This window comes from Scatophagus argus, chromosome 14 (genome assembly GCF_020382885.2).
Source record: "Scatophagus argus isolate fScaArg1 chromosome 14, fScaArg1.pri, whole genome shotgun sequence".
Classification (NCBI taxonomy): Eukaryota; Metazoa; Chordata; class Actinopteri; family Scatophagidae; genus Scatophagus; species Scatophagus argus.
Genome location: NC_058506.1, coordinates 20138853 through 20163168, shown reverse-complemented (window position 1 = coordinate 20163168; position 24316 = coordinate 20138853). Strand labels below are relative to the sequence as shown.

At 43.8% G+C, this 24316-nt stretch overlaps 1 protein-coding gene across 1 annotated transcript in view; it reads right to left on the bottom strand.

Moving 5' to 3' along the window:
- The window catches only part of doc2b (double C2-like domains, beta), a 93366-nt gene that overhangs the window by 68311 nt on the left and 739 nt on the right, over window positions 1–24316 (bottom strand). The gene's annotated exons all lie outside the window — the stretch shown is intronic.

The following is a 24316-nucleotide window of genomic DNA, read 5'->3' as shown; positions in this document are numbered from 1 at the left end:
TTTCAAAGTTGATTCCGCCTCAGGTTTTTTTTTTATTTCCTTCAGCAGGTCCTGTGCTTATTTATGCGCAGGAAAATAAGTAAATACTAAGAGCTATTACACACATTTCTCCCACATAATACCGGGCCCCTTTCTGGCCCCTGATTTAGGAAAGTATAAGATCTGTCCCCGCTTGCGTGACTCCAGACTTACTAAATGTGAGGTTGTGTGTGTTTACAGTAGATGGAAGTTTTTCCGCTGCCGTATTTCAGGCAGCAGCAGCAGTGGATTTCACAGAGCTTCACCTCATGAAGCAGAGATTTATGAATGAATAAAGACATACAGTGTATCAGCAGACAAATGGCAGACTTTGCCTTCACATCTTCACTGTGTTCAGCCCCCAGCCAATCCGCCAGACGTCCGGCGGATTAAAGATGTGCAGGGGTGATAGAATTCGGTCACACAGAGAATTAGAGGGGCCGGTCGTTCCTCCTGATGCAGGAATAAAATTGCCTCCAGATCGATAACCTGCTGTCAGACATGACTTGAGCGATCTTGCTCTTATCCCTGGGTTGAATACCAAAACATGTCATAGTACGCTGAGCCGGCCAGCAGATGCACCCTTTCGAGAATGGAGGGAAATTTAGGGAGGGAGGCTGATAAAACGAATGTTTTAGGACTGTGTTGTCCTTGTTTGACCTTGTGTTTCTGTACTGAGCAGTTGCCTGATACATGAAGACTAATGTGTTGCAACACAGGCCAACAAAACATTTTTCTTTTTGCTATTAAAACTAAGAAAATGTACATTTCGGATAAGAGGAAAAAAGATGTAAGTTATAAGTTTAAAGGAAAACATGATTTGTCACCCCCCCCAGCCCAGCGTTTTTCCAGATATATCAATATGTCTTAATAAGAAATGTTGGCCTCACATGTTACTAGACATTTTACTTCTCATGGCAGCCAAAGCGCAAGAGTAATCAATAACAACAATTATGGCTTGTTTGGGTGCCCCAGTGGCACAGAGGCTGTGTCCAAAATCATTGGCTATTCACTATATAATGAACTACCCTCTGCCATTTTATTTGAGTCTCCAGTTTGAGTGTGAATTTTCTGAGCTCAGTGGAAGTGGAGAGTGTCCTGTCAACAGCCAAGTGTCTGAAATCTCAGTTTTCTGCTCACTGCAGAGAAAACTACTGATTGCCTATTGTACAGGAAGTAGTGAGTGCACAAGAGCAGAGCCTGGTAATCAGAGAGCCTAAACAGAAAGAAATAGCAGTCATTATCATTGTGTGTTTTTAATTTTAAAAGACCAATGTTGACATGTCTCTGTAAGTTTTTGGTTTGTTCTTTATTGTTATTAGAATTACTGTTAGCTAACTATCCTGTAAATTAGTGCAGTTCTTCTGGACATATGGTTCTTGCCATATGTCCATGCTTATAAGGCACAGCGATTATAAGACACACTTATAAGATTACAGAGATTAGGCAAAATGTCGTCTTGAGTCCACTTTTGTGTCTCAAGTTGCTAATCAGACTCTAAACAATGACGTGGAGGAGGCAGTCATGGTCAGATGTCTGCCCACCCTGCACCCCAAAACATCCCCCCAGAGGCTAAATCCTCGTTAGGTGATAGCTGACGGATTCTGAGATTACTGTAAGAACAACAAAAACAACTAAATATGCCTTTCTCTCTTTTGGGTACAGATGCAATAATTTCAGTTTGACAGGAGATTATTTATAGTGCAGAATGAATGTGCAGAGAGACAGATAGAGGATCCACAGCTTACATGATGTCTTGTCTCATCTTACCGCAGTGACACGTAACACCAGAGGAGTATTTAGTGTGTGTTAAGGATTGAGTTAAACCCTCAAGGAATTCATCATGCTGTGCCGTAACGCGATTTGACCTGCAACGTGAATCCAGCGCTTCTTTGTGTTGCGGTGACGACACCTGAGGTGACTTGGTGTGATGTCAAAACTCAGTTTGGTCTGAGTCCATATGCAGGGTCGTGACATCTGTTATTATGATTATTAGTATTATTTTTCAAATCATTGCTTTCGTTCAGCCTGGCGTTGATTGTGTAGGCGGCTTTTTAAAGGCTTCCAATGGGTCTGTGATAATCAGCATAATGAAGGTTCAGAATACATTTTAATGTGAACTAAAAAGGGGTTTTTCATTGTTGATGCTGTCTCTATTGAAACATGCAAATTTACAGATTTGTTAAAAATCCAGAGGCAGTTTCTTCATGGTGGGTGGAACGGAGTTATGGAGGCAAGAATGACGATGCCAAACATGTCGTGCTTACAGTATATGAGCAATATACAGGGAAATATATTCAGTAGAGATTTTAAAGATACAGATTTAATAAAAATCTAACTATGAAAGCTCTTCAGTCATTACACTCTGTTCCCACTTGTCTCCATTTTATTGTTGTTTATGTAATCTTGCAGCGATACATAAACACACATGGTATATGACGCAATGATGTGCATGCACCGGATTTTAGTGGACCACCCGCCCGTGTGTCATCTGAACGTATCATCAACGAACACATTTTCCATCGCCGTGCTTGAGAAACTAAAGCTGCAAATCACAAAGTCAAGGTTCAGAACCTCACTGACGAAGCAGAAAATTACTCAGGTGAGACGCAGCTTGTCTTGATCACCTGATGCCCTCACGCCACTCGTTTACGCGTGAGACCACATTATTTTTTTATCAGATTTATAAAGCGGCGTGTACACATGATCATCGTTTTTTAAATCTTGATCTTGGTGGGAGTTGGTGCACATGCATGCTCCTGCAGTTAGAGATACGCCCTTAATCACCTGTTGATAATTCCACCGTCCCTACTGCTCGAAAATGTGCAGTTTTACTGAATGTGGTCCTCCAGCGGCACCAGAGCGGCTGTCATTACGCACCGCTGTGGGCATTTAAAGGCTACGTACTGATACTTCATCACATGTTACCTGCAAGCCGTCAGCAGTAAGATTTCACTCATCTTTACTAAACGTCAGAAAGTTGACCAGCAATGAATTTATGGTGCTCATATTGAAATGTTGTAAAGTAGTTCACATTTGAGGACAAAGTGAAGGAAAATTATTTGATTTTGATGTGTGGACTGTTTGACTGACAGCCGGCCAGAAGAAGGCGACTTAGAAGTCAAAACCAGTGCGTTTGCCATACAAGCTGCAGGACCAGTCAACGTTTTTCACATTCATGAAGATATATGCTCATCCAGAAGTCATTGTTACTGTAAGTCCACCTGGTACAGAAACAACTACAGGCCTGTAGTTGTAGAAGGACGTTGTTATGAGCAGCCGTGTGTCAGCTGTTCTGAGGCAGTTGATCAGTCACGTCTGATGAATGTGAAGGAACTGATGGTAACTGAAGGTTAATGTTAAAACCAGGGTTTGGACTGTAAAACAACGGACTGTGACTGCATGACATCGCAGTCGCGTATGATGAAACGATCACTCCTGAAAGAAAAGAAGCCATCAAACAGGGTGAGTCTGTCTCTCAAGGCCGCTGTTACGAAATGTGAAATTGCCCCCTCAGAAAGGCCCTCGTGTCGAAAAAAGCAAGAGCCCTCCTCAGGTGTGATCCTCGGGCCAAATTAAAGCGTACAAGAGTCCTTCAGACTGATTATTTGATTGGCCCTTTCTCATCTAACTTTGGCTTCAGATAATTGGACAGATCTTTGAAAATGTCGGCTCGCTGGAGACTTTGAGGCAAGTGAAAAGGCCTGCCCCACTTTGAGCACAAAAGTGAATGTGTCAGAGATGGAAAGTCAGCCATGATTATAGTGAAAATATAAATAAATAACAGTAGTTATTCATTGCTTTGAAAGGGTTAGCTAACGTAAAAGGGAGACATACTTTTTATTATCCTCCACTTGCAAAACACTCCTTTCACTGTTGTGGCTCCGCTGAGCTGCTGCTGTCATTATCTGTCTAAATAAGCTTATCTTGTTGATCAGCGAAACATTTCCAAGGCTTACTGCAGGATTATTTCAAGATTAAAATTCCATTTCTTGCTTCAATTATTTAGGTTAAAGCTCCCCTGAAACAAAACTGATGAACTATTCCTGTGATACAGCGAAGTAAAAGGTTAATAAAAGGTTTCATTTTCTTCCTGACCCCGCAGCCTCAACCGAAAGCATCGTTTGCGTCAGTGACTCCGGGCTGAACAATGAAATGAATAGTGAATAGTGAACAGTGAATAGCAAGGCTGAGCATCTTTTTCAAGCATTCCACACGACGCAGACCTGAAAACTCAAGACCGCTCTTATAAAATCTAAAACAGTCTACTTTTGTCCGTCGAGCTCTCCTGTTAGAAAAGCCATATTGCAGCGCGACACTCAGGACAAATTAATTGTTCGATTGGCCCTTGACTCCCTTTTTTCCCCACTGATAATGATTAGACTTTGTCAGAGCTGACGCAGCCTGAAAGCAGGGATTCGGTTCCTCTCCCCAGTTTGTGTTTGCTCGTGCTTTGCAGTCCAGCAGTTCCTTGTAGAATAGCTGTTCCCTTTGCCCTCCCATCATCCACTGCTTTCATCTATTCAGCAGAGAGAAGGAGCGAAATCAAAGCATTTTCTGCTTGTTTTTTTTTCCTTCCTCTTCTTTTTCTAAATCACAGCAGCAACACTTAGGAAGAGTTCATAATTTAATGGAGTATTCAGCTTGGATTAAGTGTTATACCAAAAGAAGCCTGAGCTGTTTTTTTTCTCTCTATATGACAACCACAGCAACTGCAGGTAATCTGCAATTTCCGACTGTGACTGTGATAACGCCTGGAAGCTGCAGATGGATGTAAGAGATAGTGACTCACTCGGCACAACAGAGGGATCAAAGGACTTGTTTCTCTGTTAAAGATGAAATTGTATGTTTTATTAAAGCAGAGTTAACTAGTTGCTAGGTTCTCCTACATTGTTCCCCTGTAATCCTTTGGGCTTTTGAAGGACCTTGTCAATGATTTTTTTGTGTCTGCTTTCATTATTGCCAGGCAGCAGTTGGTTTTCCATTAATGTGAGATCAACAGTAACTGCTGGACTCCACAATGCAGCAGCAATAATGGATCTTGGTCACAAATGTACTGCTGAATGTGATGAATAACACATCAGGTTCAACAGTCTGCCCAAAAAGGCAGGACAGTTAGCATTTAAAAAATAAAACTAAGAGAAAGATGAAATATCCATCATTTGGAGTTAGAAGGAGGACACTGTACATGTTAAAAAAGTTATCATATCACAAGACTGCATGGTAATGTTAGGCTGATAGGTGAGCTTCAGAGCTGATAGCCTGAACAATCACTGAAGGACTGAATCCTCTGGCTTGAAATGAACTCCAGCTCGGGTCACAGTTTGAAACACTTGATTGTACCAGAATTTGAAGATTTCCGGCTGCTCAGACACGGCAGTACATCATCACCGATGGCTTGAAACAGTTTTCTCTGGAGAAATTATGAAGTTAATTAGGTATCTAAATTCATAACCCAGAGAAATGGGTGTTCCTTTTTACCTGGAACGTTCCGTTAAGCAGCCAGGATGCTGCTGAAAGAAGGAAGGAACAGACAGATAAACAGGGAAATCTGAGGAAATTATCTGCAATGAATTGTTAGAATATTTGGAGCAGATATGAACACGCACACAAATTAAAACCTAACCCCCGCCCCCGTCCCCCTCCGGCCCCCCCGCCCCCCCCCCCTCGGCCTCCTCTTTGTCACGTCAACTTGTTCAACCTCAGCCAAAGTCTGCAAAACTAATGACATTCCCTTCACCCTTCGATTCATTTCTAATAATTATTTCATGCCTGTTTTTTTCCCCAGTTTGTTGCATTTGATTCAGTTCAAGCTCAGCCTCCCCATTCACACGTCCAGACAGCAGGGGCCCGGGGCCCGGGGCCACCTGGCTCACGAAGGGGACAGCTTTAGAGGAGGCGGCCGCCTTTCAGTCTGCACTTGCTTGTGTCCAGGTGTGTGTAACTTCAGGGAACGAACATTTTGAAATCATCACTGCGATATCAGTGCAACTTTGCTTCAGTTGGGCTTCTGAAGACCAGTCCAGCGTCTCTGGCTCGATCTCGTGTGCCTACAGCAGCACCTGTTGATTATCTGAGCTGTTAAAAAGCCTCATTTGGACGACTAAGAACAGAATTTATTTTAAACCTAAACACTTGTTGCTATACCAACCACCCCACAGGAGTTTTTCTTAAGATCTTTTCAGAGTTTTAGAAACATGAGTTTAAGGAATAGAAGAATGCGTGTAAAAAAACTAACCAAAACGGCAGCTCGTTGATTTACTGTCTCCTGATAGATGGGGACAAAACATTTGTGAGTCTTGAGAGTGTAAAGAGGAGGAGACAGACGGATTACATTATGTTAGCCAGCAGGAGTCTGTGGTCAGATACTGTGTTGTACAAGCCGGCAGGAAAACACCTGCTGAGTGCTTTTGCAGGCCTGTACCAGATTTCCACCACAGATACGAGGACTGAATTGTATTCTCGTGTGTAGTTTCTAATACAAGGTTTCTTCCATATGGGATCTAATTATTGTTGTGTTTTATCCACCTTAATGACAAAGGCAGACCGAAAAAAACAAACAAACATAATCCAAGCACTGGTTTGCTGTCGCTTCCAGTTTAGCTTGATTTGTGGAGGCAAACACAGATCATATCATTCTCTCTGTTGGCTCAATGTAAGCCCTAAACTCCTGGTGGCAGCGCGATGGGGGCAAAGAGGAGCTGGGTGAAAGGATGGGGACGTGACTCATGATTACTAATGGTTTTTCACCTCACTTGTAATGAATGAAGCCACAGGAGGCCTTCTTATTGGCAGGAAGCAAGCGGCAGAAAGGCTGTGAGAGGACAGTGCGGAAGAGAAGCAAATAAATAATGGATTTTCTTATTGTGACAGTCTGGGTGTGGGAGCCAATTACGGTGAACCCTGGAATTAATTGGAAATGACCAGTTGGGCTAAAAGTAAAACGTGCTTTGGCTCATGAAAAATAAGCACGGAGAGCAAAATGTATGCAGGGGCTCATTATAGTGTTCAGCATTTCAATTCCAATTAATAGCCCAATTCATCTTCCAGAGAGTGAGAAATCAGGAGGGGGATTTGAGAAACAAAAGATTATTCTTTTTACTGTGAGGAAAAAAAATTCTGCCGCAGCCAAAGTGAGGCTTCACCAGCCGCAGTTGTGGAAATCAGGTGGATGTCTTCCGAAGTTAGAGTCACACTGGGTGTGAAACTCATGCTTATTGTTTCCTGGGACAGGACTAACCAGAACACAAAGGACCGAACCACCCGAACCACAAGCACTCATTGCCAACACCAAAGCCTTAACCTTACCCCAACCATAACCTAACCTTACCCTAACCAACTGACCAAGAAATCAGCTGTCTTCCAGTTCAGGACACAGCATTTGTCCCCAGTTGCAACAAACTAACTGGTCTGGAATCTGAAATGTGTCCCTTAACGTTGCTTAAGTCATACCAACACACACACACACACACACACACACACACACACACACACACACACACACACACACACACACACACACACACACACACACGCCCTGAGTTGTTATCCAGAGTGAGACGAGACAAGTGATGTGAAAGAGGAAGTCATTCTCAATCAGGGAGAGCAGTCAGACGGAGGCAGATCAGAGCGAGAGTGAAGCTGGTGCTTCTCGAGGGGAAGAGGGGGGAGTGTGTTCGCTCGTGTACAAAAGGCCAAGAGGTGCATGTGCTTTCCAAAGTGAGGAGCTCCTGCACCTGACCTGAGAAGAAATGTAAACACACCCTGAAAATCCAATCACAGCCTTGAACCCCAAATCTCCCCCTGATGCAGCGTTAGCGGACGCACACATTGCTTTAAACACACTCAGTTTGACTGTTGTCTCTATGGAAACGGTTGAAGTTTTTACTTGATCAGTACCTGACCTTGTGTTTGTAATGATGGACTAACTGTTGGAGATGCATTTAGCTCTGGCAGCCGTGGCCTAGAGGTTGGAGAAGGGGCTTGTGATGGGAGGGTTGCTGGTTTGATTCCCCCACTGGATGGGCAAGAAAAATTTGGGTGTGGTGGAGTGATTAATGTGAAAAAAAATGCTCCCCCCCCTCCATTAGCTGGCTGATGTGCCCTTGAGCAAGGCACCTAACCCCCAATATGCTCCCCGGGCGCTTGATGCTGCCCACTGCTCCAGTGTGTGTTTCACTGCATGTAATTTGCCGGGTGTTGCATGTGTGTGTTCAGCTAAGGATGGGTCAAATGCAGAAGACGAATTCAGTGTGTGTATGTAAAAATATATATACTGTCACTAAAGCTGATTCTTAGGTATCTCAGGTATCAGGTAAAATTTACCTCACCTGATTTTGTGGCAATACGTTTAATGCTGTTTGAGGCATTTCACTCAAAACCTATAATGTCATGCTACAGTTTGACCTCTGTCATCAGGATAGATCATCTGGGAACCACGAATGGCTGCAACAAAACAAACCGTTGTGCCAGTCCATCTAGAGGACGCTGATGAACGGTCAGGGGATCCCCAGTAGGATTCTTCCTCTTGTGAATGTCTGCACAAAATCAGCCCATCTAGTAGTTGTTGAGATAATTCAGTCTAGACAAAAGTTGTGCCCTGACCGTCTGCCCGGGAGCCCGACCCCGACATCCATACAACGAAAATGTATGTTGATAAAATGTAAGGCCAACATGCTTTTATGCATGTGGTGCTTCTTTGAGGGTTGAATGTGCGATGTCAGACCTTGACAGCTTTTGAAACGGTCCGTGGTCAGACTTCCAAAGAGGAGTCCGGGTTGTGTTTTGTTTTGGTTTTTTTTTATTACCTCAGAGGGCATCCTGATGCCTGAGGGGATGTAAACATGACATCCTGGGTTTGTGTGCAGGCCAGGACCAAACCACATGCCCTCCTCCTCCTCCTCCTCCTCCTCCTGTCTCTGTCTCATCTCTCCACACTGTGAACTACCACAAAAACGCTAAAATGCCACACAGACAGAAAAAAAAAAATCTCAAAACTCAGTGAGCCCCGACCAAGAACAGATTGGGTATGGATTGTAGAATGTGCAGTTTCTGCTTGAACCCCCCTCCCCAACACCCGCACACCCCCAAGGCATATCGACCATAAACTGTGCACCAGTAATGACAGAAAACACAAAGGCGCTTTCATTGGTTAAAAGCCATGACATAAAGCACAGCACACAGGCAGCAGTAAAAGCAAGACGTTGCCACAACACCCCAGACGCATGGACCCTGTGAGAGTGTTTAGAGGCTGTGCTTCATCATGGAGTGCAGTCAAGCAAGACGAGTCAGCTGCACGCTGTGAAATGCTCATTCAGTCTTCTCGTGCTCCTGACTGAAGAGATGCCAGAAGATGACATTTGTTCTCCTCACTGGCTCATCTCCTCACAGGTTCAGTTATGTTGGTGCCCGTTTCTGATAAGGTACCTGTGCTGGTCATGGTTTTACTCGTGGTTTATAACCATGTAGGCTCTGCAGATCAGTTATAAGCTATTAATGAGAGCAACAGCAGTTATCAACTAAAGTCCTGTCAGAAATATATGGTTTAACCTTTTCAAGTAGTATTTTTACGTTTTTGTTTTTTTGTTTTTTTTACAACAATTACACCAGTACTTAAGCTCACATAAAACTTCCACTTGCATTGGAGTAATATTTGACCAGGAGTTCATTCAGTGTTTCTCACCAAACATTTTAGATGCATCCACCTTCCTCATGACACATTTGTAAGAGCCTCCGCTGGTCTGCACACATCATGTTTGGCGGTCATGTGATCTCGTCTTGTGCGAGAGACCGCGACTCAAATCCGTCACCTCCAGATTGAGCCTGGGAGCAGCTGCAACCTTTCTGACCACAGTCTGAGTCATTCTTTCTCTTTGAGCTCGAGACAAACACAGGGAGGGATAACAAGAATATTCTCAGCCAGCGAGGATTGTAAAGTTCTCTGATGTGCTGCGTTTGGATGCCACAGTGTCTGTCAGCCGTCCTGTAATCTGTTTATCTGCTTTCTCATCAGCTGACATGACACAAGCCTGACTGTATTGTGGGTTTGAAATGCTTACTAGAATATTTCTTGGCTGTCGTGCTGATTGAGGACTCGCAGATCTGTGCTGATCAGTGACCTGGAACCAACCCAAAACGCTGTTCGGTCTAAGAGATCTTAGTTGGTTGTACAGTTACAGTTATTTAAGTACAAACGTAGACTGTGAGATGGAAAAGAAAAGTTTGCACTGGCGTCAGAACACAATCGGTGCTCAGGTTGTATGCTGCTCAGGAGTCTTCAGGCTGAGAAGAATCAATCCAGCTGACAGTTAAAGGGTAACTGCAGCCTCAAATGCCGCGAGAACTCCAGCATGTTTAATAAAACTGAACTTTAAAATCTAAGCAGATAACTTTGAAAAATCTGAAGAATCAATGGGACTGTGTGTACTTACGAGTACATGTGTTCACTTTTAGCCTCTATGTCCATTTTAGCCTATATGAAAATTAAATTAAACTCTGCAACATGAACACTAAGCTGGCAAATTCAGGGAATGAAAGGAATGAATTCTGAATCTAATCTAATATGCCAAAATTAAAGAAAAATCTGCACAGGGGAAGTAAACACGGGCCTTCATTGAATATGCATCAAAATGGAATAAAAGAACTTTTTCAGGCAATCAATCTAACATTTATCAAACAAAGAGGAGCCCTGGTGTACTGCTGCCAACGGGGTTTTCTTTGATTTTAAATGTCAAACTGCCTGTAGGCGGCTTTACTCAGCCTGTAACCCACCTTGTACCTGAGCCTCCCATAGTGAGGTGGCTCTGTTATCAGGTGTGGTTGCACCTTGAATGGACTGGCTTACTGGAATACCAGAGGACTTAATGCAAGCCTTTTACCTACAATCCTTCAACAGCTGAGTTTGAGACGGCATAAAGGTGAGGGCAGGTCAGAGAACAACATGTAAGCAGTCCATCCTCAGACACACTCAGGAAACCATTTCACGTCTCCATCACAGGTTTTTCCAGCCTACCGTTGAAGAAAACCAATGCAGAGATGCAGACTCACACCCTGTCTTGTGTATCTAACTTTAAGTCATGTGATTATGCAGGAACCGTTCACTCTATTGACTGACACTTTGCAGCTTTCGTGGAGCAACACACCGGATATGAACAGTAATGTTTATCATTTTCCTGCATGAATTCATTAAGATTGGACCATGCATGAATGAAAGTGAAAATGGAAGCCTGCACAGGACTCTGAGAGGCCCTGAATCCTCAGTCACGAAGGAGTACGGCAGCATGGTGCTTCTTTTGGTGTTTGGTGTAAACGCACCTCTGGAGGGATCAAGGGATCAGCTTACCAAGGTGTTGCCGACTCATTAGAGCCACCAGGATCCGATCAAACTACGCTCAGATCTATACAAATGGAGCTTTTCAGAGAAACCGCAGTCTCTACAGCGGGAGTGCAGTGGGGGGGGGGGGGGGTTGACCTTGTTGAGGGATGGTAAAATGGTGTTTCACAACAAAGCTCTGCTGCAAAGCAGACTGAATCTTTGAACAGACTATTAGAGTGCCATTTTCTGTGATATGCTTCACCAGCAGAAAAAGGCGTCCAGAGTAAGTACAGAATCAGAACTACAAATTACAGTAAACATGTCTGCTGAAGCATAACCACACATGGCTCCCGCTCCTTTTCCCTTTTATTTCATATTTTAATGGACTGGGAAGGACTTTACAGCATTGGGGTCGGGGGCCCACATGTGGAGTTTCAGCCACACTGAGCTGTGCTAAAGCTTATATAATACATAATAAAAGTCACCCAGAATTCACAGAACCATAGTTACATATGTAACTCTCATTTTACTGCCTGCCATCCTCATCAGGAAAAACAGTCATAGTGATCATCTGAGCAAGCAGTTTGGTACAACCCATATTTACGTTTACTGTGACCTGCAGCCGCCGCATTAATTATGACAAGAGCAAAGGAGGAAGTCAGGACATGCAGTAGAAGAGTTTTTTAACGGACTTCACTAACCTCATGTACATAACCCAGGTTTTAACTGACTTGTGTACTCATTTTTGACGTGTTCTCGAATGTTTTCGTCGCGTCAGGCCAGAGTCCGATTCGCTTTGTAAGCTAAAACAGCCTGTGTGTGGATCTTCAGCCCTGAAGTCCACTGCATGTTATCACTGATGGGACCAAGTGGTCTTCGTCTTCCCTACACTTACAGGAGAGCTGAACCTCACAGTAATGAGAGTCTGGCTTTGAGAGAGCTGGATGGCTACATTATGGGATTAAATAACTTCATTTCTCTATTCGGTTATACAATTAAATGACTGCCGAAAGCTTGGAGGCCTGCGTCTAACATCTGTGGCTTTTGTACATTTTAATGCCATTTCAGGAGGTGGAGAATACGACGGTAGACGTCGGGCTTGACACAAATATTGATTTCTGCTGATGAGGCTGTTTTGCAGTAACCCGCCCTTCACTGTATGTGCAGATTTCATTCACTAATGGCAGCGCTTTTAAGAGAAATCCTTCGGCTGTTTCAATTTCAAAACATACAGGCGTGTTGCGCAATTCTCTAATCCTGCTTTGTTGAATGGAGAGATTTATGTGAGAGAAGACGGGAGACGGTTCAACCTCAGAATCGTCAAACAAAAACTAAATTTGAAATGATCTTCCGTCCTTTCTGAAACAGTTTTTTTACATATACTGTGTGTATTTTTATCTCTTTTCAGTTTTCCCGCCTACAGAATGTAAGGCAGCATTCCCATTTCCACTTTGGCTCTTTTTTCTGCAAACACTCCTCTGGTAGGCGACCGGGACTATGATATTTAAAAATGGCTGTGAGAGTTGATATTTCTTTGGCTGGTAGTTATTTTACTTTTAGCCGCACAGACGTCCGAGAGAAGCCTGCCCACTCCACCGCTGAGCACTGAGGGTTTTCTAAGCTGTCACGATCAATAACTGCTATGAGGTAAAACTACTCGCTGAAGACAGGATGAAATACTTAGTGTTGTTTGTGCAGGAGTGTACTGTAGGTTTAAGACTAACGAACAATTCAAAAGAAAAGCGAGAGACTTACAGAAACATCATGAGTCAGAAGAGAAAGATAAGAACCCGCGGGGAGTCGAAGCTTTGAAACTCACAGCATCAGTTCTGGGAAATGTTGCGATGCTGCTGCTTTCTGAATTATTGTTTGGAGCCCTGTGTGGGATTTTTGTTCTGCTGCTCTCTTCAGTAAGATACAGATTTCTACCTGGTGGGATGAGAACAAATGCTAATCGAGTGGAGATGAGCGAAGAGCTGCAGGCTTTTTTTTTCCCACTCTGGATGTTAAAATGTACTTTCTGGTAGGGAGAGTCAAAGTAAGCAAATGCATCCACTCCAGTGCTGATCTGTAGAACCAAAACTTGAGATACTTTACTTGCGTAATGCTGTTTTATAAGACCTGATACTTCTACTTGACATTTCAGAGGGAAATACTGTACATTTTACTCCACCACATTTAACAACTGTAGTTGCTTTTCAAATTTAGATTTTAGATAAAAAACATTTCAAGAGCCTGTAAAACGCTGCACTGACCCACTGGTTCCCAACTTATCTGACTTTAAGTACATAAGGACTTAAATGTATAACTAGAACAGTGAAATTCTATATTTACAAACTCATGCATTTGCATTAACAGCCTTTTACTTTTGTACTTCTTTCTTCTTCAATATTTCATGATAACAGTGTTTTAAAGGGTTAGTTTGGATTCATCCAAGTCACAAATAATAATACAAACAAACAAAACGATGGATGCAGTAACTCCTCTGTTCTGTGTGGTAAAATTACTGTTTTTGTCAAAGGAGTCTGGTGGCTTTGAAGAGAGTGACATGACAGCTCTCTGAGCAGTGAAAAACTTCTAAATATGGCTTACACTTAAAGTGAAACTGATTTCTTCCCCCGCTTCCAAAAAACCCAAACTATCCCTTTAAGGCTCTAAGTACTTCTTTCACCACTGCTTTTAAGGATCTTGGTTGACTTGAAGACCCCGTCTCTCCTACACACTGTGATTATCATCTACTCATTTGCTTTGGAGCTTTTCGGAGGACACCCCAGATTACATCCTCTTCACATTTTTTCCGTCTGTGGGGGTGAGACGTTACAGACGTCGAAGGTCAGGGTGGATAGTCCTCTGAGAAGCTCGACTGTCTGATGTAACCACATGGTGTCCTCTCACTGCATCCCTGTTAAAACATGGCCGATCCTGCGCTGACAGCACTGGAGAACAATACCTACACTGTGACCATATGTTCGCAGTGGTTCTCGGCACAAACAGGAAAAAAAAATCAAAACACCAGGCTTCATCTGTGGTGACCTTTCACAGTAAAACGCTTTGAGGTAGCTTGAAATGATTAAAGCTATTGGAAACGATGTTCTGACGACTTTCACAGCATGATGCACGGTCGTGGGCTTTCATCATGCTCACAGGTTGCTGCTGTCAGGAATAGTAACAGTTATTATTGGCAGATCAGCGTTGATGTACAGTGTGATGTTTTCATGGAGCGTTTCCACACTAAACGCTGCGTTCCCTCATTCAGTGTCATCTTCTGCAACGATGGTTACAGTCAAGGCTGAGGATTTACATTTTAAAGGGTTATTGATGTCTTTTTTATGATGCACACTCAAGTTGACTGTTCCTGCTAATGTACAGCACGAGAACAGTGTGAACAGTCATTACCACGTTAAACCTTAGGGGGCGTAAAGGAAGGCAACGCTGCTGCAGACGCCTCAAAGCGTCTGCGTGAATGGCGGCGGCCCAGAGCTGATGGTCATGGACTCATCCGTCCTCGCACTGAATCAGGCCAGGAGAGAATATAGATCAAGATGAGTGACCGTGTGAATATAAAGCAGCTGAGAAGACCTGGAGCTAATGGAGTCCCATAGTCAAATATTTAATCTCAGCAAACTGAGAAGAATGCATTAAGATCTGAATGGACTTTTACAAGTCAGAATAGACTGCTGATTTATTTTCATCACAGCGTGAATTTATTGGTGAAGGCCGAAGGACAGGATGCACTGAAACTTGTCTGAAATGATTTCTCAGCATGCATGTGAAAATGCGAACACAGTTAAGTTAGCATTTGCAGAGGCCTTCACAAAACACTAAAAATATATTTTTTTTAAAAGAAAGTAATTTTTGTTTTCTGGCCTGGTGAGTTTTTGCAGACCCATGGCTCCCTAAAAAGATGACTCAGGCACTGCTACTTTGTGGGGCTGCCAGAAGCAGACGAGTCATGGATCTTTATGTAAGCCTCAGTGTGTTAATATTTTGACAAATTTTATTGGAGGCACAGCATGCATACTGAATATGATTTCAATGCTGAAAATGACAATTGAATGTGACGCGATGGTGGGAGAGGTGCTTGATCTGTCATTCTGCGGTATTAGTGTCGCCTCATCTGCTAACTGGGGCAGAGATATCACCTCAGAGCCTTCATACACACAGTTACTAGAGTGTGTTTCTTCTTTTTAGTGACACCCCTCCACCCTCCACCCACCTTTCTTCTAGTGCCACCATAAGGGCAACACTTGCACTTGTACGTAGGAAATACCTCTGATGGGTTCGTATGTGATAAGCACATTCATGCTCCCCAGAAGATGAACATCCATTTTGATGTTTCAAGAGCTTGACTCTTGGCCACCCTCAGGCCAAAACATCAGCTCAGTACACAAGGCAGCCTGCATCATAATCCACTTAATAAGCATCTAAAGGCAGGTTTCCAAACTCTTTCCAGATGTAGTACAGTTCCTAACCAACCAAATATCAGTAGCTGAGTGCACAGAGATCAACAGCTTTTGGAGCTATTTCAATAAAGGCGGTGCAGCGCTAACACAAGTTAAAGATCATCCATCAAGCTTTCAGTGGTGGGAAACACGGTAGGAAACTCGGGCTCTTCCACACAGTGACCTGATACTTTCATCAAACTTGTGTAACAAATAAGTCCCACGTTCATAAATAAATCATGATTTATCGCATTTTGTTGCATTTTACTTTTTGCTGGGGTTCACTTATGCATAACAAAACATACATAAATGCACATACTGACTGCAACCACAAACAAAAACTCCTAATAATTTGAGAGATGTTGTGAGCACAGAATTCCACACATGGTGGCTTCACCTGCACCATAAGGTAATGTTAGGACCATAAATCTCAGAGAAATCAGGGCAATCAATACCAATACAAGAAAAAGTCACCTAAAATATAAATATCTGAATTCATCCTGGAACTTTTCTGAAGGATTGGCATAGCAGCAGCATTATCAGCTCATCACCTCACCGAAGGAGGCAGATCCCAAAACATACAGTACAGCACATTCAACCCTTATGATTTTAATGACCTCACTGCCCTTCCTCTCTTTATCCTATTCAACGTGAAAATATATCACGTTGCCAGGAAAATAAATGTAATTTATCTGTAACACCAGCGCTGTGTGATTAGAGATTACATACATAATCTTTAAGCCTGCCGTTAACTGGAGACCATCTGGCAAGACCGCCCCTCCCACCCCAAGGAAATCAAATCCACTTTAGCAGACAATAAAGAAAACACACAATACACCTACACGAAGAAATCCTCCTGCCTGGCTGGTATTAGTCCAGGTGAGCTCAGCGAGCCTTTTCAGCCGAGCACTCAACTCTGAGGCCAGACATTGTGGTTTGTGGTCTGTCTTCAGCAGAGCTGTATTGTACTGCTCATTGAGTTTTCCCTCCTGCGGGAGCAGCAGCAGCTGAAAGACTGAAATACTGAGATGTGACTTCCAACAGTCCAAAGAAGCAGGGCAGAGACCTATTATCGATCCAGCCGAGGTGGGATGCAGAAGCTTTGAAAGAGTGTGTGTTCGGTGTCTTCTCGGAGTAAGAAGATGAACTCCGAAGAAAGAAGGGAAGTCACTTTGGCCAAGTAAGAAAAACAAGTGCTGAGCTCTGAAAAGCTCTTGTGATCGCAGCTGCGCACCCTTTGGTCCATTGAGAAAACTGCCACAAAAAACTTTATTTATATATTGTGAACAGATCTGTAGCACAACAAGCAGGCACTCGCATCTTGCATTTTTAGATATTCTTGATCAAACGTGAGACAATGATCTTCAGATTAGTTTACCAATTAAATACGAACGTACAGGATCTTTCAGCTACATGGTTTGAGGCTGAGTTCTTTAGCACTGATTTCCAGTCAGGAGGTCTTCCAGGACCCACAGGGAACATTCACAGAATCATTGATTCCTGAGTGCTCGAGTTGGCAGCAGTGGAGATGAGCTTCAGAGTCAGCAGCTTATTTGAAAAAACCTTGTTAGCTGGAAAAGACTTCCTACTGCTGCGTCTATGAACCGAGTTACTGGACAAACCGTGTGTTTTGATGAGTCCGTAAATGGTTCTTATTGAATCTAAATATGATCATCAGCTTTGCACTTAACAGCAAATGGCATCTAGAGTTTGAAAGCTTTGAACTTTTGTACATCCTTTAATGTGGCCTCATTAAGCTGCATGTTTTACACCGAACAGACAAGAGGCTAAGACTCTAATCCTGGTGAAGTCAGCTCTCTGTGGACACAGTGCCCACTCAACACAGTTATGGTTAAGTTAGTTAAGTTTTGATTCATCTCTAGGCGTGGGCAGGGATGTGATCAGACGCAAGCATTTATTTTAGGCAAGTGGAGTGAGTCTTTGGCTTTTCGGTAACGGTGATGAAGCACTTCTCTTGGAAACAATCAGTGGTTTAAATTGATAAAATTAAAAACAGGTGCATTTTGCATTTTAAAAAAACGAAGCTTTTAAGTGTATCGCCGGCAAAATTTAAATACTCTCCCTAAACGCCTGCATGCAAAGTGTGACAAACCAAAGCCAAACAAAATTTCTCCCCACCGATGACGGCTCCAGACACCAAATGGATCTGTGTAATAGCTTGCATTATCATTACATAATGTGCTTAGTGGGATGAAGGGAGGGCACAAGCCGAGTTTGTATCTGATGAGGCAGAACTGCTGCTAACTTAAAACGCTCAATGGCTCCTGTTGAGAGACAGCACCAGTAATAATGACCCATGATGTGAACAGGCTGACAATCTGGCCTGCTTTGTTAGTGATGGGTTAGTCACAGCAAAACATGGGACACTACAGTGAGTCATTACTACTGCATGACAGCTTGCAGATAGACTCTTAATAGGATTGTACTGCGCCGGGCACGGCAGCGCTGAAATCACTCTTTACATTGAACTGAGCGTTACGAGGCTCAGGGGATGTTTTCTAGTGGATTCATTCAGCCCTCTATTTTGAAAAGGTCTAGAAATGGCTTTTGGTCTCGGAGAGGCAACAGATGGTCGGACATGCTTCCTGCTCGTCGGCCCTTAAAGGAATACACTGGGTTTTTAGAAGATGATCCCATTCATCAGACACCAAACGCCTTCATCGTTTCTCTGATGTCATTTTCTTGCATTTTAATATGGGGGTCCATGGGGATTGACTCACTTTCAGAGTCAGCCTCAAGTGGCCATTCGGGGAATTGTGTTGGCTCCATGTGTCGCCCCAGAGGTTGCTGGCTTCGGAGAATTGTTCCCCACCTCAGACAGCATTGTTGTTCTCTTTGGAAAATGCTAGCGTCTCTAAACAGCAATATGCTAAAGAGGTAGCATACTGGAGTACTGGTGCCAGTTGTTTAGTGTGGACACGTGATTTTGGTGTCTTTGTCACATATAACTACTGAACTGGTGCTCCAACTCTTGCACTTATGTATCTCAGAAGAGACAAATCTGACGTGAGTAACCCTCATGTTCTGACTGTAAATTGGAATGGTGCACGGGGGAATTTTAAATTATTCTTCTCTTGCACCTGACAACCGAGGCTGCCATTTTTTTTCCCCCCTCTGGCATCATCAGGATTTTGCTGATAGGTGCTCTCACTGGACCACAGAGAAAATTCTGCAGGTTTGGGGTTGTAGCTTCATCTCTGTTTTTTGAGATTCTGCACTGCAAAGTGAAGTCCCAGAATACTCGCTGAAATTTTTAAGAGCAGCATAGATACTAAAGCCTGTATGGAAGAAAACTTTGCTGACCCCTATGAGAACACTGGACCTTATTCATTAACACAGTTGTGGTCAGTGGTAATCTGCCGAGTTTGCGACCACACCCTGCTGTGATGTAGCAGATGATAATGCCTCTCTGGAGGTGCACCAATCCAACATTTTCCCTCCCAACACCACAGCTAAAACTCATTTCCTCTCATCTTTTGTTGGCCTCGTCTTTGTCCTCTTTATACTATGTTCATCTAGGAGTACAAAACAAAGATTTTTATATAGTTATTATACATATAACACATCAAACAAATCTGAAATAAGATCCATATTTCAGTGTGTCTACACTCTGCTCTCCAAAGATGTCAGGACACACATTTTTATGAGCAAACTCTGCCACCTTTATAATTTAAATCCCCATAATCCACAAGAACACCCAAAAATGGTTTATTTACTTTTTCAAACAGGTCATGTTCCGTTGTTTCTGACACTTTACCCTTCTTCTCAGACGGCATCTCCCCTCACCAGCCAGCAACTACAAGCAAACACTGTAGCTCGGGTCCTGTGCTGAGGAGACAGTCGTACTGCCAGAGCGAGACCTCTCAGGGGAGACCTGTGTGTGCATACATTACCAAGTCTTCCCCCCAACCAACCTGCACTGGCCCTGTCAACACATATGGCTCTGAGGCTTATCTCTCGAAAACACAAGGGCCTGCTCTGCATTGTGGGTCACGCCGGCTATTTCTCCTGGCCCCGGCAGAGACGCAGCCCTCCACACCCACTGCAAACAACCAGTAATTGATGTGGCAGGGATCTGGATGTCCATTTGGTTTTGATTACGCGCCTTCGCAGGGGAGCTGGGACCCTTGGTGGGTGATGCACTTTTCCGTTTCAATTAAAATCAGGATTTAGTCACATTGAATCGGAAAATGCTGCCATTATGCAGATTAGCCAGCAGGTCCTTAGCAAGGATTGAGATGTCCCTGTGTGATTTGGTACATAAGGGAGAACACTGCCACTCTGCTCCACCCCCTCCTCCACCCCCTCCCCAAGAGGACGCATGCAGATACTGGATCAAGTCCCACAGGACCATGAAGAGCCAATTTGGGGCATCACTGGCTCTTTTAAATCACAAACAACAGGAAGAAGTGAGTTACTTTCTCTTACATTTCATGCAGCAACGGGGTGAAAGTTATGTCTCTAAAGTCATGTTTGAAAGACAGTCAAACAAATTGGAAATGAAGCAACATTTTCATTCAGGATCACAGCAACACTTGCTGCACCGTCAGGAAGGAAAAATTACTTCACCTCAGCATGGGACTCATATGTATGAGGGCACGAATTATCAGATGAGCCTCACAACAAGCGTATTAAAACTTTACGAACCCTCCAAGATGAAATAAACTTGGAAACGTACACAAACTAAGCCGATAAGCAGGATTTCTGGTTTGGATTTAATGGATAGAAAATAAATTTTTTTCTTATTGTTATTCTTGTATGTGTGTTGTCGTCCAGCAGAAGTTGTTATGTCTGCAAAGCTGGAACCATTTTTATAGTGAGCTTTTATCTAATTGAAGGTTTCAGCCGTCCCTCAGCGAGTCTTTCAACATCGCACATCAGGGGAGAAGTTTGTATCTTAAAGGAGATATCCCTCCATAGTGTTGCACAACATCAATCTGTGATGTTTGCTGCATATTCCTGGAATCATTTTGTGTCATTATGTTTTCATTATATTCAGGTCTTGATGTCAGAAGATGAATAAATATGCATCAAACATTTTACTGATTTCTCAACATGTGGATGAAGAGTGACAATAGTAGCGTTCTTCTGCCGAGGGGAGGAAAGTCTGTCTCATTAATCAGAAACACATACAGACACGAAAACATGACGTGTCTTTACAACTGCATTGCATTTCGGACCGCTGAGACTATTTGTGAAGAATTTCTCACTGTAGGAGAGACGTTAACCTTTGGTGCAGAATGACAAGTCTGCTGAACTGAATCTGCAAGTGGGACCAAAACCTGTAGATTTTGTGGATGTTTAAGTTGTTTCCAGTGTGAAGCTGCAGGGAGTGTTGTGATGTGATGTTTTCTGTGTGTGGTCATATTACGGCAGGAATAAGAAAAATACATGACAGACAACCTGAGCCAGCAATGCAAAGCACTTCACCTGCAGTGTGCAGCAGCTCCCAATAACTGAGTCTAAGATGACTCGTTCTGCTGCAGTAGTTTTTTGTTTATACGCCTCATGTTTCTCCTTTCAGGGTCCCATGGCAGCAGCAGCAGCTTGGGATTATTTGGGACGTTGCATCAGACCCAAACAGCCACTTGTTATTCATTTATTTTTTATTTATTTGAGTGTCTGCCTTCATGAGACACATCAACACTGTAGGTGAGGCTGGTGATAAGCATGCAAATGACTCAGACTTTGGATAACTCATCCCGTGTTTGTTTACAAGTAATTGCCACCATAGTTACTTTGGTGCTCCTTCCTCATGTGGCGCCTTATTTTTAGGGAGGTGGAGGGTGCGGGAGAGCGGAGTTGACATTGTAATTATCCTTCGTCGCTGATGACTCTTCAGGTGATTGTAAAATCATTAAGATGATGCTCAGGCAGATGTTTGTGTCTAATTGCCTTATTAGCAGGGAGGAAGGAGAGGAGCTGTGGTTTGACGTTTGCATCAACATGCAGTGTGGCTGATCCTCAACTGACACCTTCAAAACAAGTCTGTGAGTTACTGCGCACCAGCACCAAAGTTACAGAAAGTTACGGTAATGGTATGCATGCCACAACATCTCGACACCTGCTGCATACAGCCAACCTCATTCACACCTCACTGCTTCATGCAGATTAGGCAGCTACTGTTTAGTCAAGTGTAAACGCAACCAAGAGGCAGACTGAAATCAAAGACACCTTCTATCCAGACACGTCGAGAGGCCAAAGTGTTTGTGTCTGCTCTGAACGGCCACACTCGAAGGTGGGGTCGAAAACCTGCTGTTATCCTCCTGACTGCGTCCCGCCTCCCTCTCTCTGACAATTCTGCGTCTTTGGCACGTCTTTGAGCAGACAGCAGAGCACACATTCAAGTATCTCCTCAAAAGCACTTGTGGTGTTGCATTTGGTTGCAAACACGGTATAAATTTAAGAGCAAAGTTTGCATCTCACTGTGTACAGCAGACAGGATCATCAGATGGCTCTGCTTTTGAAAGTTTCAAACTGTGGTGGATGCAGAGGATCTATATGAAGCACCTCAGTCCTCCCAGTCAGAACTACATCACTTTGGAGTTTTGCCACTATAATAATAGCAGGCACTGGTAAATGGATGCCACTGATACACCTGATAAAGGCCTTAACAGTTTGCTTCTCATTCACTCACTGAAACACAGCGATGATCTGAACCCGTCAGGAACAATTGGCGAACACTTCGACATGCAGACGGGAGGAGTCAGAGTTTGAACTACCAACCCTGCAAATAATAGATGAGCTGCTCTGCCTCCTGAGCCACAGCCGCCTCAGGCAACACTGAATTTATCTCCTGTATGGCTGCACGTTCGAGCAACAAGTCAACAGCAGCTGGTGTTTTTTTCTAGTTTATGACACCTTATGGACTGCAGTGTGTGTGTCCCACCCAGATATGTGAGGAGCGCAGCAAAACCGAGATGTGCTTCTTATCTGGCTCACAGATACACATAGCTAATTGTGAGTGAACGTGCATCAAACTGATGAGGTCATAGTTAACTTTTACCCCAAGACAGAACTGGTTGGTTAGTCTGAGAAGGACTGGAAGCATCACTTGGCAGGTGATTAATACTTTGCACCAATTAGGATACCATACAGTGACTGCTGAAAAGAGCAAACGCCCTCACAAAGTCATATCTGGCTCCAGAAGTCAAGTCACTAATCGAGAACTGCTCTCACACATTAGGAGAAGCCATCTCTCCATCTCTTTCCCCCCACTGAGCGAAATCCTGGTTGCCTGGCCGAGGTCACAGAGCAACATCTGCCAGGCCAGAACTGCCTCCTCCACTCCCTACCATCCCCCTCCTGTCCAGTTCTGGATTAGAGAGTGCCTAAGCACCCCCTCATGCATGCTGCTCTGCATGGATTAACTCTCAGAGAAGCTGCACTGGTGTCACACACTAACCTTCAATCACAAGTCTCGTGTGCTGCGAGCACCGAAGACAAACCTCTCATAAGGGCTGTTAGAGTCTGATACAAACACACCATAAAGTCTGCTTTTGTCAGAGCAAAATGTCAGTCAGAGTGAGCCAAGTTCAGCGAAATCGTTCACTGCTTCAGTGATCCAGAGGTTTGCACAAATGATGCAGGTAGCAGCAGCTCTCATTGTGGCACTACATTAACTCTCGTATCATCAATCTGAGAAGGTGTGTGCCGAGAGTGAAAATGGCTTTTCAGTATGTAGAAATCTTGCTCCATCACTGTGATTTGTTATTGCTTCGGTAGCTGCCGCTGCGTGTTATTAATTTCCATTATTATTCGTCCACACAGACCAGATAGATTAAAGGAATGACATTCAGCAAAGGAGCCTCCCTTCTGTGATCGAGACGGATATGGACACACACAAACGTACGCACGCACGCACAAACGCATCTTTATGCTTTGGAAATTAATACAAAAACACACCAATAAAGACAAACAGCTGGAACTTGCCAGTCTTGCCACTAGCCAGTACAGTATGTGGATGAGCTTACAGATGCAGTCAGACTCCACTGAGCGCAATACTGAGTCTAATCTGAAGCTTCACCAAGAAGCCATGAATCATTCAGCCCGGTGAGACTGATCGACAGTATAGACAGAGCACCCTGTACACGCTGGCAACATGAGCAAAAATGCACTCACTGACGGACACATGCAATCATTTCCTCCAATAAAATCACACATATCATCCTTTCAGTTGGAGGAGAGGAGGAGGAGGAGAGGAGGAGGAGGAGGAGGAGGAGGGAGCTGTATCCTTTGCAGCAGCAACAGTTGGCTGTCTGTCGACTCAGAGGGAAAGAGTTAGCTGCAGCACAGACACGCAACATGTAAGGACGAGCACACACGCACACGGCAGAGGACCGGGGACAGAAAGAGATGGACGAGGGAGCCGAGAGAAGAAAAGGTGATAGATAAAGCCACAAAGCCACACGGCTGGAGGGATGCCTGGCAACCGGTGGCAAAAATGGAGATGCAGTAATGAGAGAAAGGGAGAGGGAGAGGAAGAACTAAAAGGGGTAGACACGCATGTAGACATGTTGGA